This window comes from Passer montanus, unplaced genomic scaffold (assembly GCF_014805655.1).
Source record: "Passer montanus isolate IOZ18808 unplaced genomic scaffold, ASM1480565v1 scaffold12, whole genome shotgun sequence".
Classification (NCBI taxonomy): domain Eukaryota; kingdom Metazoa; phylum Chordata; class Aves; order Passeriformes; family Passeridae; genus Passer; species Passer montanus.
The window spans coordinates 7,292,593-7,308,635 of record NW_024358722.1 but is presented as its reverse complement, the minus strand read 5'-3'; the positions used below and the strand labels follow the sequence as shown (position 1 = coordinate 7,308,635).

Here is a 16,043-nt window from a genome sequence, read left to right as displayed (position 1 = left end):
AGAACAATAAGTAATCAGTAACTCATGTTAGAGTCCTTTTCTCTTTCACCTAAAATACTTGAGTGAAGAGATCCAAAGACTGATAGTTGTTGTCTTCAGAAGTTTTATCACTTTCTGAAATTCATCAATTACTTTAGCGAGTTTTCACTTAAATCACTTAATGTGTTTGTCTCTCCAGCTGTGAGCGAAGGACATGTTTTTGTGACATAGACGTGTCTTCTAGAGCACAGCCCACATGAGCACAACCTCAGGAACAGATGTAGATGTCATCCTGTAAACTGAGAGCATTTCTCCTCTGTGCCTGATGGGAGCTGCTCCGAAAGCAAATTAGTGCAAACCCTATAGCTAATTATGAAAACTGAGCAAAGTGCTGCTGGTGAGCAGTTATAGCTGGGCACAGCAACAACCATGTGACAAGCTGAAGAAGTGTCGTGGGCTGCTCTGTGGAACTATTTTGGGCTTCTTAATTTGTTAATTATATATTTTCTAGACCAAGGCTCCTAAAAATACATTTAGTCTAGGCTTCATTGGAGTATTTATATCTCATCACTGGTGAACTAATAGAAAACTGAAACCCTGAAAACAAACCATGTGGTATTGGCTGTTATATAGAGATTGCCCTTGTAGTTTTAGCTTCATTGGTACATGGAGAAGCCTATGTGTCTTAAACTCACCTGAAATAAATCTGTAATTGACTAAGAAGTGAAAGTTATGGAAATAGTGATTCACCTTTTGTAGTGATGGGTTTGAAATACTAATCTCCAATTCTGTAAAACTTATGGCAGATATCCTAATATTATATTAAGTATTTTATGTATTTAGCTAAGGAAAATACAGGCACAGTAATACTTCAAAAGGTTTTCAAAACACTGGGTATTCTGAAGCTAAATTTCCTACAATCAGTTTCTTCTGCATCACTTTCCTAGAGAAGGGAATTTTAGGAGTCTCTTAGAAAGCTGTTGTGTTGTGCCTTGGCAGGTGTCTAGAAGAGAGCGTGTCAATATATAGAATAGATGTAGGAGAGGCCCTGTAAAGAACTTGTCTGTTACATTAGCACAAGTTGTGCAGGGCAGAATCCATTCCTATAGGGTTTTTCTTGGGCTTTGAAGTGTCCAGTAAGCACTTATTTGGTTACCTAGATTGAATGCAGGAGTTCTAAGCACAGTAGAGATTGCTGAAGTGACATTGCTGCTACTGAACACAGAGGACCTGGACAAAAGAATCCATTAAAAAGTGTTGTCACTTCACCTCCGAAGCAGGTGGTGGTGTGAGGAGCATTAGGGTGGTTTCACATTTGAGCTTCCCAACATGTGATAGCTTGGGTGTGGATGGAAATAATGTTGGCATGACCTATTTGGAAGACTGTTTTCACTTCACTCTCCCATCAGGTGTGGGGTATCTGGGAAGTCAAAGTTGTAAACCTTCAGTGGAGGTTTCACAGCTTCTCCTATAAAGTTACCAAATGAATAAAAATCACCATTTGCAGGGTTTCTGATCTTCAGATAGCATTAGTTGTAGCTCTCATATGTTACTTTAGCAGGAATAAGTAAATTGATCTTGATTTCAAGAGTGGGACAAAGACTTCACAAGACCACAAAGAACTGCTTGGAATCTGACTGGCTGGATGTGGGGCAAGTGGGACGTGATGCTGCTCAGGTTTTCCTTTCGTGGAAGAAGAACCATGGTACTTGATTCATCTGTGAAACAGTTTGTGCTCTAGTGAGGAGCATCACGTGTGTGACACTCTCCCTTCAGCGAGCAGTGGAGCTGAGGTAGGTGTGTGTATTTGTACTTCAGTGTTTTTGCTCAGGGATGGCTGACATGACGTACATGATACATAGGGATGCAGTGGTGTGGCACCGAGTGCCATACCCCCTTTATGAGCTAACCCAGACTTTTAAGCCATACTTTGGGCTTTCCCATATAAAGTGGTATTTGCTCTTTAGAAGCTCCATTGTGGAGACACTTGCTTTTGACTCCTTGCTTTTGTAATTGTATTTTTTGTGTCCAATCTGATAAGGCTGATAAACCTGCAAGCAGTGTGTGAGGAGAATTTCCTGGCATGAGCCAAGAATTGCTGAGATTGTTATCATTCTGTACTACAGAAGCGCCCTGTTTTATTTATACACTGTTTGTCTTCAGTTTCATTATATGCCAAGAGGAAAAAAGACAGACTTTCCCTTCAAGTGGTTGCTTGTATAACCATTCATACTACGGACGTGTGGACACCTTGATACTTCAGCTAAACACTTTTCTGCCCTAGCAGTCCTTGTGACAATGCTCTCCTCTCTACCCCCAGCCTGTCACACATTGTGTACTTATGGCTGGAGGATGCTTTCATCCTTGTTCTTCTAAATGTCCATTTGAGCCTGAGCTATCCAGCTTTTCTTTTAAACTGCAAGTTTGCATTCCTGACTTTGTGGGCATGGCTTTGCATGAAGGCTGTGGCTTAAACTATTCCAGATGTGGTGGAGTCAATGCTGACCATCAGATGAGTGCTGCCAGTGTTTATGCTGTTCAGGAAAAAGCCAGTAGGAAACATTCTGTGAGAAGGGCTTTAACTCAAGTGTTTGCATTAAACAGCAACAGCTTCAGCTTTTTTTTTTTTTTTTTTTTTTTAATGATGTTGGCTTCATCTTGATTCCATACTTCAAGAAGTCTTAATCTATATTCTGGGTCACCTCAGATTCTTGTATGCTTGTTTGTTTGTTTTGTTACATTGCGGGGTAAAGGGAAAGAAGGGGGAAAGTGCTTGTAAATAGTTCAGCACAAACTTCGAAAGAGCTATTTCCAAGACTGGTATCTGTGTCACTTTAAGACCTCCTTAAATTCTCAGGTGTCTGGTATCTCTGGCTGGAATTTAAGACTGGCACGGGCTCCACAGATACAGTTGCCCAGAGAGGTTGAGCACCGCCCTGAAGCACTACTTGGCTGCAGCCCTTGGTGGATGCCTTGGAAGTCACTTTCCAGCAGGTCATCACTTGCTGTATGCTCTATGTGCTTCACAGCACTGCTGCCCTCCAGAGCTTGCCCCGAGTCCTGCTTTCCAGCAGTTTTAACTTCTTCACAAAGATTCCATTTCTAATCCTTGTGCTCCTTCCCAGACCAGTGCCACTTCATGAAGCAGCCTAGGATGGTCTGGGGCTCTGAATGTGGCTCAAGCTTCCTTGGGGATACCTATTGTAGGTAGAAAGAGAGGGGGTTAGGCACAAGAGTTGATCCCCATTTCAGACCAGGCAGAGAATGGATCTAGTGGCCAGCCTTGCTTTCCATGCCCTGTGGTTAGAGACCTTTTACTACCATCCTTTAGCCAGAAGTCTTGGGGTAACAGGAGAGAATCTGACTTGGCTCCTGCCTGAGTAAGCCTACAGACCAAATCCCTCCATCCTAACAGAGCCAGTTCTGGCATCCCCTTTGTCATGTACAAGGTAGGAGATTGTGCCCATCTGCCTTGGTTAATGGAACAGGGCTCTCCTTGGGCTGCCTTCTCCTGGAGTACCCATAATATCTGTACCCATATCATGAGCAATTTGCACTCTGAGCAGTGAGTTGCCTTCAGTTTTGTTTAAGGAGAATTTCTGCAGTATAATTGCCCCCCTCAGGTTTTCTCAAAACACTGTCTAGTCTTACTATGTCCATTTTAACTTGACTCAGTAATAGCTTATAATTTGTTGTGGTACAGCAAGTTTTGCCAAAAATAACTAAGCAATTAACTAATCAGTAACAATCTAGTAGACACTGATCAACACTATGCTTCACAGTCTTTTAAATCAGCATCTCCACTCAAAGCTCTATTCATTGCCCTTAGTCATACGGTCCTCAGTGTTAAATCATGACTTGGCTTTTCTGTTGGGAGATACCCTAATTAACAGCAGCAATGAATGCTTAAGCCAAGTAATTAGATTCTCTCCTTTAAGTTTAGTCATCACTTCTCTGCAGGGACATGTTCTTCCCTTTCCTGCTGGCACACTGTTTGATGTCTGAGCTTCTTACTGAAAAGTTTGTTTGTGGCCCTTCTTGCTGCTCAAACACTGTTTTTCTCCTCCATCCTGCAATGGTTAGAAATCTTACGGATTTAGAAACATTTCCTTTCATTCCCTTTTAATTTTCATCTCTATATGTTATTTTAAAACCTCTTTCCTTAGCAAGTATTTTAATTGGATTAGACACCTATGAAGATCAGATGGCTGAGCCCATAGCAACCATTCTGCTGGCTGTCAAATTGATGACAAGGGTGAGCAATGCATGCCCTTCTAGCTGGCCCTCCCTGCACTGCCTCTCCCTTGACAAAACTGCCTTTTGCACTTGCTTTACTGCTTTATCTGAGTTTGTTTGGTGCTAATTACAGTTTTTCCCAAAACTGCAGATACATATACCTGAATCATCTCATTTTATCTTGGATATTGAGGAAACTTTTAGTTTTCTATTTGAACAGCATGAAATTTTTGGGACCACCTTCCACAATGCAAGTCCAGGTCTCAGCTCTTTTATCAAAAGGTTGTGGAACCAAAGAGCTGGTTGTGACACCACCTATAATGAAAGTGAGAAGATGAAAATATTAAATGTGGTTAAAATGGCACTCAGCAAAGCTTGTACTACTCTGGTGTACTGGGTAATGAAAGCAGCTACCTGGAAGTGTGGTTGCATCTTTGCCAAGGAGTGTGCTGATGTGAGGGCTTCCAGGAATGTGAGCTTTCAGCAGAACGGTGCCCTGCTTCCCTCTCTCCAAGGGACTGCAAAATACTGCACCTCATCATTTATTCAAATTCCAGGGATAGCAGGGTTGTCTACCAAGTGGAGAGTCTGTGGAAATGGATGTTTCATGGATGTTTCTCCTGTAAAAATGATGTTGTACTTTGGGGGGATGTTTCTCTGTGCCAAGCCAATCTATTTGCATGGATGAGGAAAAGACTGAAAGACCTTAGGCAAATGTCTTCATCATGCAAAAGAAGTTCAAAACTTTCTTACAATGTGTTTATGTATGAATGACCTTCCAAATTCTACAGCTTACTTGACTTGTGTGTATGTATCTCTGTTGTGTCCCCAGAACTTACTGTGCAGTTGTTGGTCAACATAGACATTAGGTGAAAGTTAGAAGATGTGCTTGGCATGTGTGTGATGGGTTATAGAATCATAGAATAGGATTGAGTTGGAAGTGAGCCATCGGGATCATTGCATCCCAGCTCCTGTTTAGGTCAACTGGTACTGGAACCCATGTTAAAAATGACACGGCTGGGATTCCTCTTGTATGAGATCCAGACTGGATCAGCATGTCACCTACGAATTTGTGTAGGTGAGCTTGTACATCTAGAAATACAGAATTTGAAGCTGCAGGTTTTAATCACTTATGTTTTCTCTTTATTTGATTGGTTTATTCTACAGTGATTAAATGCTGTTGTGTGAGATGAGGAATTAGTATGTGTTTACAATGGGGACGTAAGGGAAAGCTGTGAGGGGCTGTTTTGATTTATTGTGAGAACTTGGGTAGGTAGACTCAGAAACACTGGACTGGGTTAGGCAGCACTCCCTGTGGTGGGGGGCTGGGAAGCATTCATGGAATACCTTGTGGAATGCACCCCCAGCCCTCGCTCCCCACTCAGCCAGCCTGTCAAATTATTGCAGCTTTTGAGCTGTGCATTTGAATGTTGTTTGCATGGAAGCTGCAACATGGGGAAGGTGGCCATAGATAGTGCAGGCTCACCTCTTTCCTCAGAGTGTCCCACAGCATGGCCGTGAGGCCACAGCTGCTCCACTGGACTCTGTCTGTAAGGCCACGGTCTTCCAGGAACACAGCTGTGCTTTGTTCAGTGTTGGCATTAGGTCACTGCTCCAAATAAGAGATTTCTTGTTGTGTATTTGTGGAAAGAAAGTTTGAGTCTCCTTTATTCCTTGCTTACCACGTCTGGCTGGGGATCCAGTGCTGTTTGGTGGCCTGTTACGCTGCCTGTGTGCTCACCCTCTGTCACATTATCACGTCGTGTGTGGGCTGAGTCAGCTCGCTCTTTGTCCTCAGCCACCAGCCTGGGAGAGAGTGCCAGTGCTCCCTGTTACTCCCAGGTCTTCCCTGCGTATTTATGGTCAGACTTTTTTAGGATGAGACCTGTGCTCATCCTGGAGCATGTTTGCCAAAAGCAGTCCTACACGGCCGTGGCAAAGGCCTCACGCACAACTCGTGCTGTGGCAATGCTGAGATGGCCATAGGCTCGGCCTGATGGCTTCCAGTGAGGGAAAAGAGCTGCAGGGACGTCACAGGTAACTGTCCATTGTACAAACATCCCAATATTTGGTGTTTCAGGGCACACCCCAAAGAGTTTTGATCACAATCCCAGCTTGTGCGAGAGAAAGGCTGTTCAGCTTCTCAGAGATGATTAAGGTGGGCTGTGTGAACACGGGGTGTGGTAATTCACTTACACACATTGTCACTTGAACAAGGTCCTGTGTGTCTCTGTGCCTCTTGTGTATAGTTGTGACTAAAAAAAGGCAGACATATTTAAAAACTAACTTGAATTTTTTTGTTTGTTTGAAGCTGGCAGAGAGGCAACCTGTAAGTAATTCACTGCCTTTTCTTTACTATTGCAGTTGTTGAAATTTAAATAGACTAGACCGTCTGTTCTGATGCTGATGCTTGGTCATTGGGATTTTTGTGTGTTTTTGGGTTTGTTTTGATTTTTAGGGTTGTTTTAGATTTGTTTTTAAATCTATTTAGTTAACATTTATGTAGCATTTACTTTGCCTGAAAATATTAAATGGATATATAGCAGAAAGCCTGTGGAAACAGTTATTTTAATATTAGAAATTACGACATCAGTGTTTTACACTGCAAACTGGGACATACACACATTCCCATTCCTAATAGGACTACTCATTTTGGGATGGAATCTCCTATTTATACCAATTTATTATGTGAAACAGTAATGTCCCTTAGTGGCAACACCTGAAGTGTCTATTGTGTGTGAAGAGACAGTAGTAGTGTTCTGAACTATATAACATAAAGTCTATTAACCAAAGAATTTTTCTGTTATGAGAACTAGAGATAATAGTCAGAATAGGCATCATATTTACATTAAATTTTGTTTGTAATGTGAAGGAAGTTGGGCTGATCTAACATTTGTTACTTCTGAGAACAAAAATCCTCAGTAGTGTGTTTTTTCGAATTCGAGAGGTTTTTTAGAAAAGAAGAATTTAAAGCAATCTGCATTATTTGCAGAGTTTTAAAGTCTCCCCTGAAGCCAGACAGGCATGAAAATACTGAATTCATCACATAAAAATTATATTTGTCTTCAGGCTTGATACTTTAAAGACCACAGTCTAGGTGATGAAACTAAAAGATACTCTTAGAGACTGCTGAATGCTTTGAAGTAGAGGAGAAAATATTCTGCTAAGTGTGGAGATAAGCAGAGATGTAGTGCTGGTGTAGGATTACCATTGGCCATCTTATGGTGGCTATGTGAGCTAAATGCTGTCAACAGCTGTCTTCTGGTTTTCTGAATTCAGAGATAACTCAAACCCACAAACACCCAAGCTTCTTTGAGAAATTTTAACAGGCACTGGGGACTGCTGAATGGGTGCAGACTTTATTGCTCCAGCAAAGTCAGTCTGTTACCACAACACTTTAGGGAACTTGCTTCCCCTTGGTGCCTTGGAATGAAAAGCTCCAAGTTTTCTGTGCTTGTTTGCTGTGTGATTCTAACAGGGTAAAATCTGGACAAATTTTCTAGGAGAAAGAGGCCCAGCTTGTACATCACAGCTTTATGGGTTGTTAGAAGAAGTAGTCAGCCCTCCAAACAGATCATTTTGCTATGAGAGGATACTGGCAAGCATCATATACACACAACTGTTATTTCAGGCTATTCCTCCTTGCCACATTCAGTTTACCTGACTATTTAGAACTGCTAAACCCCAAAGCATTGGGGCCGTTGCCCACTAGACAAGGAGCACTGCAGCTTAGCTGGCCCAAGGACATCAGATGAAATTGTTCCTTGCTCTTAATCCTCTCCCTTGATACCTCCTCTGAAATGATAGTTCCATCTGATCCACAGAGTAGGTATGGGATATTTTTCTTCTCTGTGGTGTGTCTGCTGTAAGCCTCTGAGTGATCATCCTGCCGTGAAGGTTTCATGCCAGCCCCATCCAAGGAGTTCCCAGATGCCTGTCGGGAAACAAGTCAAGCACAAGACTTTGCTTCACTGCTCTCATTGTCATGGGAGCCTTGAGCCACAGTTGCTGTCAAAGGTTCTCTTCACTTGATTTAGGAATTTGCTTCAACAGTTGGGTTTTTTTGCTGCTTCTCAACTTCTGTGCATTAATTTTATTCTTTAGAAAATTGTAATTATATCAGTAAGTTTTGTTCCCCCCTTAAATTAGGAAGGAGGAGATAGATGACATCAGGGCTTGCTGAATGGACATTTCACATGGGTATGACCATATCACAGGTCCAAAGCCTGCCCTGACAGTGAAGGTCTTAAAGTCATATCTGTAACACAAATGATTAATGGCTAATGAATTTTATAATACAGATTTTTAATATTGGAACCTAAATTTGTCAAAACCCACTATTTCCCTTTCAGTTGAACATGTACAGCTGTTGCAAACACTGCTGCATGCTGGTACCAAAAAATACCACATTTTTCTTCTACAGTTTGAACGGGAAATAATTGTGGTTTCTCAGATGCCACTTTGAAGCAGTGAGTTTTTTAGCTGGCTGGCTTTAATAGCTGTAATTGTACATGCAATCCTGCTCCAGCTGTGCACTGGGCACCATGAGTCACTGTCCAGACCCATCCCTTAGGTTCAAACTGCTGTTACAGAGATTATTCTAAAATACTCCTCTTCTGATCCCTTCTTGGGAAGTCCCCTTCTGGTCAGGCAGCTGTGTTGTGGCCATTTTAGGTGGTTTTCCTGGAGTTTGCATAGGCATATCCTACATTGCAGGCTCCCAAGTCAGAGCTGGGAGCAGAGGAGCAGGCTGTCCCCAGGTAGCAGTGGCCAGGCCAGGGATGGGCATATATGGTGATCTCATCCCAGAGCATAGCAGGCAAAAGCGTGTAGACAAAACTGTGTTTGCCACCAGTGTCATCCTAGGCCTTCTCCTCAGGGCACATGCTAGCCTGGGGGGCCTTCCCACCACTGCTGCTCACCCCCTTGTGCCTCTCTGCTCTGCTTCTTGTTGCTGTCGCTTCAATATTTTTCCTAGTAGGTTAATTTGCTATAAACATCAACCAAGAAATCCAGGAATTTGTCCACTTCGTCAGAAGAAGCCACAATTTAAATGCTCTTGTATTACATTTTTATAAATCATACAAGGCTCTATATATTCCTTTCCATCTGCAAAACATATCAGTTTATTAAACAGCTCAGTTTTGCCTGGTGTGGCTGTAAAAAATAAAGAAACTGATACAGAAAAGTGATATTTGCTTCATCTTGCTGAGTGGCCTGTAAGAGAGTTTTGGGTAAGGAGTTTATTCACTTCCAACTCTCTATGCAACAGCTCTTGCCATGCTGTAAATAAAGTTCAAATACTTAAATATTTTAAAAATTCTTTAAAAATAATTATAATAAATGCCTTCCTATTTCATACATTTCCTGCCCACATAGCATATTTACATATTACATGTAGCTGGAAGGTATAATTAGAGATCCCTGTTCAGGCACCTGACTCATAGCACCTTTAGCTTTCCACCATAAATAGGCATGTTCAGCTGAGACTGCTCGTGACGTGATGCCTCAGCCTGTGCATAGAAGGCCCCTCTGCTACGGATCTCTAGGGCAGACTTCAAAGTCAGACTTCTTTTCCACAGCAAAAGGCCATTTGACTGATTCCCAGCAGATGTTTGCACAGGCTTTGGCCCTGAGCCTGGCCCTCAGCCTACTGCTGGTTTCATCAGGTGGGGTGAAGGTCGCCTTCAAGTCAAAGCAGCCATGAGACATCCTCGAAGTGCAGCATGGTGAGACTCAGGGGATCTGTCTGTGTCAGATTTTTTTTTTTGCTGGAGGCCAGCTGCTTGTGCTCTGTTCTGAGAGGCACTTGGGTCTGATTTCCTTATGTGCTGGGGCATGCAGGAGGTGGGGAGAGAGCACCTCAGGGAGCTGGTCTGCAAATGCACTCAGTAATGCACTACTGCCTGTAGCAGCATGTATTTGAACTTGCAAATACAGGGCTTTGTTCAAGAAATGTCAAATCTCCCTTGCCTAAGATGGGAACATGGCTGAGGTGCTGTGTGGGTTGTCTGATGCTTTGGGAGGTCCTTGACTGTATGTGTGTGAATTGTACCAGCTGAATGGGATGGTTTTCCAGCAGGATCAGATGGGCAAATCCACTGTGCAGCCATGAGCAATATCTGCAGTAAGACTTTCAAAATGTTTGTAATACCCTTAGCAGTAGCAGGTTACATGGACTATAGCATAAATGCACCCAGGATTCCCAGTTTCCTGGTAAGCCTGAGTGGATTTACTGCACAGGGGTTCCTGTCACTGCTGGACACACTCTGAAGTCCTGGGAAAACACAGAACAATAGCTCTGAGTGGGAAAAAGTTATACTCATCATTCTCTAGGAAAAATTATAATTGGCTGGTTAGTCCACCCCTGTGTCTGCATTGGTTAGAAAGCCAGTCCCAGACACTTTCCTTAGTGGTGTGAAATTGTGTAGTTCATCATAGCTGACGCAGTTCATAAAGAAATGTTTACTGTAGACTCTCAAGAGATTCTCAGCAGTCCTGGAAGGTTGCTGAGCTTGACGTCTCTCAATTGAGAGAATGAATCCACATAGGATGCAAAGCAGGATGTGGTTTCTCAGGCAGAATAGCGACATTCTTGAAGGCAGAGGGAATCTTAATTTTAGTTATTGAACACAGAAACATTTATCTGCTTATGCAATTCTTAGATGGGAAGGAGAACACGGTCATTCTGTGCAGTTCTCTGTTGAAACATTGTAATAACTTCAAACAGCCAAGTGGCACCAAGTGGCACCTGGAAAAATTAAGTACTGGAGAGACTTTACACTCACAAATGGCTTGACCTTGTATCACAGTCTCCAAAGCTGTACAGAGAAGTCAAGGGATTTCTCTAACATTAGAATGGTATTTGTTGGGTCTCAAATGATGGGTTTTTGCAAATTAGCAATCTATCCAATGAATGATATAATAAGATTTTGTCTAGCAAAACCTGTTGCCAGCATTTAAAAATATCTACCATTAAATATATCTTGCCATTAAAACAGTCTTGTTAAAATTGTCTGTTCCAAACAGAACAATATTTTACTGTTCTTGGTAATGTGGTTTTCCTCCTCAGATTTCTGTGAAAGCATGTGTTTCACAAAGCATATCAAAGCTGTCTCATGGGCAAAAACATGTAAACATCAAGCATGTAATTTTATTGAAATCCCCTGCAAAATGGCTGGCCATACTGCCTTTCAGAGGCATAAGAGGAAGAAAGGATTTTGCAGGCACTCCAAGCCTGAGTGCGTGGAAGAACTGAGATGAGCCTGTTGGCTCTGCAGTCACCCATCAGGAAGTCACCCAAATGCCTTTTATGTTGCAGCTTCCTCATTTGGGAGGCAATTACTGTGTAAAGGATCTGGGTTCTGCTAATGAAAAATATGACACAAGGTCCATGTGTGGCTGGGTTGGCCCATACCTGTTTCAGCCATGCATGCAGTTGTGACGCGTAATCCCGGTTCATGTTCCTGGGAAAGCGCATCCTGCAGCACTGTAGGGGAGAAGTTTCTCTCTTGCACTGGCTCCACATTGAGCTCTTTCTTCTTAATGCAGCCAGTGGACTTAAGGAGGACAAGCTCACTTCTTCCTTTCTTGGTTGTTCAGGGTGAATCATTAACCAAGCACTTGAGTGACAAACCAAAATTGTTTGTTGAGTGCCTTTTGCAGTTTGCATGGACACTTTGCCTTCTGCAGGAGGTATGGTTTGCTTCTCCCGTGGAATGAAAGCCCCACAGACTCCCTCTGCTCCACACTATGCTTTAACCAGACCTGAAGTACGTATATACTGTACCTACTACATATAGATCTATACCTATCTACATATATATATATATGTACTAAAGTATATAATCTATATTACAGATATAGAACTTCTATATATGTATATAAATTCTGTGTTGCTCCTGCTTTATGGGTGAGGAAAGGGGATGGTGTACATTTCCTGAACAAAGAAGTTAACTTTTCCTTGTACTCTTCCTTTGTAGCCTGTCGAGTATTTTGGTGAGAGGAATCATAATCCTTCTCCTAGCAGCACTTCATGAACTGAAATCGTTCTCTAGATGGTGATGACATGCCAGTTCTCGGTATATGGACATGAGTCCTGAGATCCCACACATGGATGTACAAAAGGACTGCACATTGTGCTGAAGACTGGGGAGAAGATTCCCTTGTGTGAAAGTGGAACCTTTTTTTTCTAATGGCTGCTTCGAGTGTTTCCTCCATAGATCTTTTTCCTTGTCTTGAAACCATTTCCTTGATATGCTGGGCTGTAAATCCTTGAAGGAATAGCATGGTTGGTTGCCTTTGTCCTTTTTCCATGAGCCAAGACTGAAGAATTACTGAAATGTTGCAACTATCAATCGGGTGAGTGCTTTCATTGTAAATCTGTAAATCCTCTTAACCCCTATTTGTAAGAGATGAATGGGAGCCTGCAGCCCACCTACTCATGCCACTCCCATTCATGCCAGAGATACAACAGCAAATACTGATTCCTCTCTATTTAATGCAAGAGCATTTATCTGCCAGTGTTCAAACTTTATTTCCATGACATAAGAAGAATTTCTGGATAATTAATTAATACAGTTAAAACACATCAGTTTGAGCAGACATTCTTGTCTGTGCTTTTAACATCAATGGCCTTGATTTTGCAGCAAAGTCAGTGAGATGGCGCCTGAATGAAAAAGCTTGGGTTTGTGAAGTTTTGCAGAATGATGGCCTGCATTTATATTTCTCTCAGAAACTCTCCTTATACTGCACACAAATCTCATTCAGTGAGTTTTACTGAGACAGCACATTCCAGCCTTCATTATTAGGGGATGTCTGCAATGCCGTTGTGTGTTTGACATTAATTCTTCCAGCTGTGCATTTATGTATTGTAATTGCCCTGATTTATTTGCAGTTTGTCTTCTGCAGTGTGCTCATGCTGTTCAGCACTTGTGATGCTGATGTTGAACATGGGCTGTGTGGCAGATGAAGCTGTCCTCTACCAGAAAAAGATGGGAATATATGGAGATGTCAGATGGAATGCTGGTCTCTCTCTCACCCTTGACTCTGTAATTTCATCATTCAGCAATGGAGGACCTGTGCAGGCACAGCTGACCAAGATCATGGGTAAGCACAAGCTGCAGCTCTGCAGGACACAGGGTTCTCTGGCCCACAGGAGGAACAGCAAGTAACTGCAATTCTCAAAAGTCTTTACTGGATCCACAACTGCGGTATTTCCTTGCCCTGTAATCTGGCCAAATTTAGGTAGGTTTTAATAGGGATAGACATGTTTCTACCACAAAGGTCACCTCTCTGCCAATTTCAAAATTTCCCTTCTGAAGCTAGAGATCCTCATATAAAAGGTAGCCTGGATTTATTTAACATGTGCCAAGCAGTATATTTTTCCTTTAATAATATTCCTGGAAATGGCTGAACTGTTTTGGCTAGAGCAGATGCCGAACGGTTTGAAATTAAATTCTCAGTGCTAAAGTTTGGCAAAGTAGAGTAACATGCCATTTTGTTGACACTGGGGAAGGCTGAGCACCATGGCAGAAGGGAGAGGAGGTGGCACTCCTGGTCAGCAAACTAAGGAAACAAGTGCTGCTTTTAGGAAACTGCCAGCTTGGAGCCAGTGAGGAACATCCTTGGGATCCTGTACCTTGAGTTTTGTATTTTCACCTTAAATGATGAACACAGAAACCCAGAGGCATCAGTGCTACTTTCAGCTACCTTGAACTTCTTAAATATGTAGCTTAAATCAGCCAGGCTCCTTTCTCCCCACCTGTATTTCTCCTGGGTTTAACACTGGATCTGTATATGGAATCTATATTTATGTATTGGAGTTTGGCCTGAAGTAATTTGTATTGCCAACTTGGTACTCTTTTTCCACCTTGGAAGTCCATCTGCAGAACCCCTCTGTGCCAGACAAGAGTGTCCCCCATAGGTGTTTCACCATATAGTTATATCTTTTGTGTTAAAGCCTTACATGTCTGTGATGTGAACGAGGACAGGGCTCTGCTCTTCTTTGCTCTGTACCCTGTCTCCTTTCTCTGTATTTTAGGACCCAAGTAACAGGAGCATAAAGCTCCTGTTCTGCTTCCTGGTTGTATATGATGCTTTATTACATAAATGGGCATGAAAAAGTTCTGGCACGCCGTACCAAGCTTGCTGTTTCTCAGACAATATTATTATTTTGGGGGTAGACATGAAGTTCCTGTCTCTAGAATTGAAAATGAATATAGGAATGACAGAACAAACAAACCTGTTACACTCTTAAAAATTGTGTGCCCATTGACCTCAGCACCTCAAGCTGGATTTTCATGCTCTTTCCAAATTCTTGCTGTGCATGACCTTTCCATGCCCTTACTTACTACTCAGACTTCTTTTTTTAAATTGTACTGGTACCAAAGCATGGGCCCAGCACTTCTATGAACTGCAGAGCTGTGAATATCTCTTTTAATGGATACAATGTGTGCGTGCTGTGGTTTTGGGCACAGGGTACATCAGTGTTAGAGTGAGGCTAATAATAGCCTCTAAAGATAATTTGAGAAGTTGCTTACCTTTTCAGGGAACAGGACATGTCTTTGTATTTCCACCTTCAGACACACAAGCCACTTGTGGGCTTGACTGCACAGCAAATACAGTGTGAGAGTCATCCTTGCTTATGTAGATTTTTATTTTCTTCCTCTCCTTGATGTTTTGCTTTGCCCTCTCAGTAACTTTCTGCCTGTTTTCTCTGAGGCTACTGATTTCTTGGTGAGTTATTGTTCATAACCAAAGAGAGGTAGTGGGTAATCAGCAACTGCTGTCTTAGGTAGCCCAAGCTGACCCTGCCACTGCTTTGGCAGGAGAAAGAATCTGTTTCAGAAGAGCACAGCTGTCCTGGGCTTTGTGCACACAAGGGCTGCTCAGAACAGCCCCTTGACCCCGTGCTGGCTCTGTGACCTCTGCCACTCTGACTGATAACAGTGATAGCAGTTTGTGTTGAGGCTTTGTTCTCTGCTTCACAGAGAGAAACACTAAACTGCAGAGTGACTAAGTGCCTTTTTAAAGGCTACATAATGAATCAGTGAATGAACAACTCCCAGCAGCTCCAGACCCCCTTCTCTCTGCAGAACAATGCCTTTCTCCCTCTATGAAGATGTGCATGTAGTATAGGTTGCATACAGCATTATGTATTTCAAAAGAAATCTGAAAATTAATATTTATATTGTACTGATGCCACTGTCCTCTAGGCTCTGTAAATAGCAGCACCACAACAATGTGGATTATTCCTTTTATGCAAACCCTGGCCGGTGAAATAGCTTGCCAAAATAAAATTGCTGCACAAAAGTTTGACAGCTACATTCATTATATATGTCAATCAAAGGCTCCTAAAGGCTTTATTGTCCCTGTACAGAGTCTGAACAATCTGCTAGCCCAATATGCTGCAAAGCTATTTTCTCACTACTCCTTCCATTTAAAAAATAGCCACCAATAACTTTTGACAAACCGTCTAAGAAAACTGCATGAGCAGCAAGGGAATCTTAGATTTTCTTGGGTATCTGTGGGCTGGAGCCTTCCACTCACTGGGCTCTGTCACATGTCACAGTAGATGAGATCTGGTCAGAAACACGGAGCCCTAAAATTACTCCACAAAACCCAGGCAGGCTGGGGTCGTGGGGAGGGCACAGGGAGTAAGGCAGGGAAAGTTTTGCCAAACAAAAACTAATTAAATCATTTTTGGTGAAGGCTTTTGGTTGCTTTGCCAGGTACCAGCCATGCAAGCTCCTCTGTCCCAGGTCTCCTCCAGGTTAGGCTGGGCCCGTTCTGATGAGCTCTCACTCTCAACAGACCACCCTACAGCC

At 42.5% G+C, this 16,043-nt stretch overlaps 1 long non-coding RNA gene across 1 annotated transcript; it reads left to right on the top strand.

Annotated features, from left to right (window-relative positions):
• The first annotated feature begins 1,498 nt into the window (after window positions 1-1,498).
• LOC120497004 lies at window positions 1,499-13,382 on the top strand. The gene is made up of 3 exons (XR_005626407.1): window positions 1,499-1,772; window positions 12,198-12,576; window positions 13,112-13,382. It is a non-coding gene; the product is annotated as an uncharacterized LOC120497004 (long non-coding RNA).
• Window positions 13,383-16,043: the final 2,661 nt, after the last annotated feature.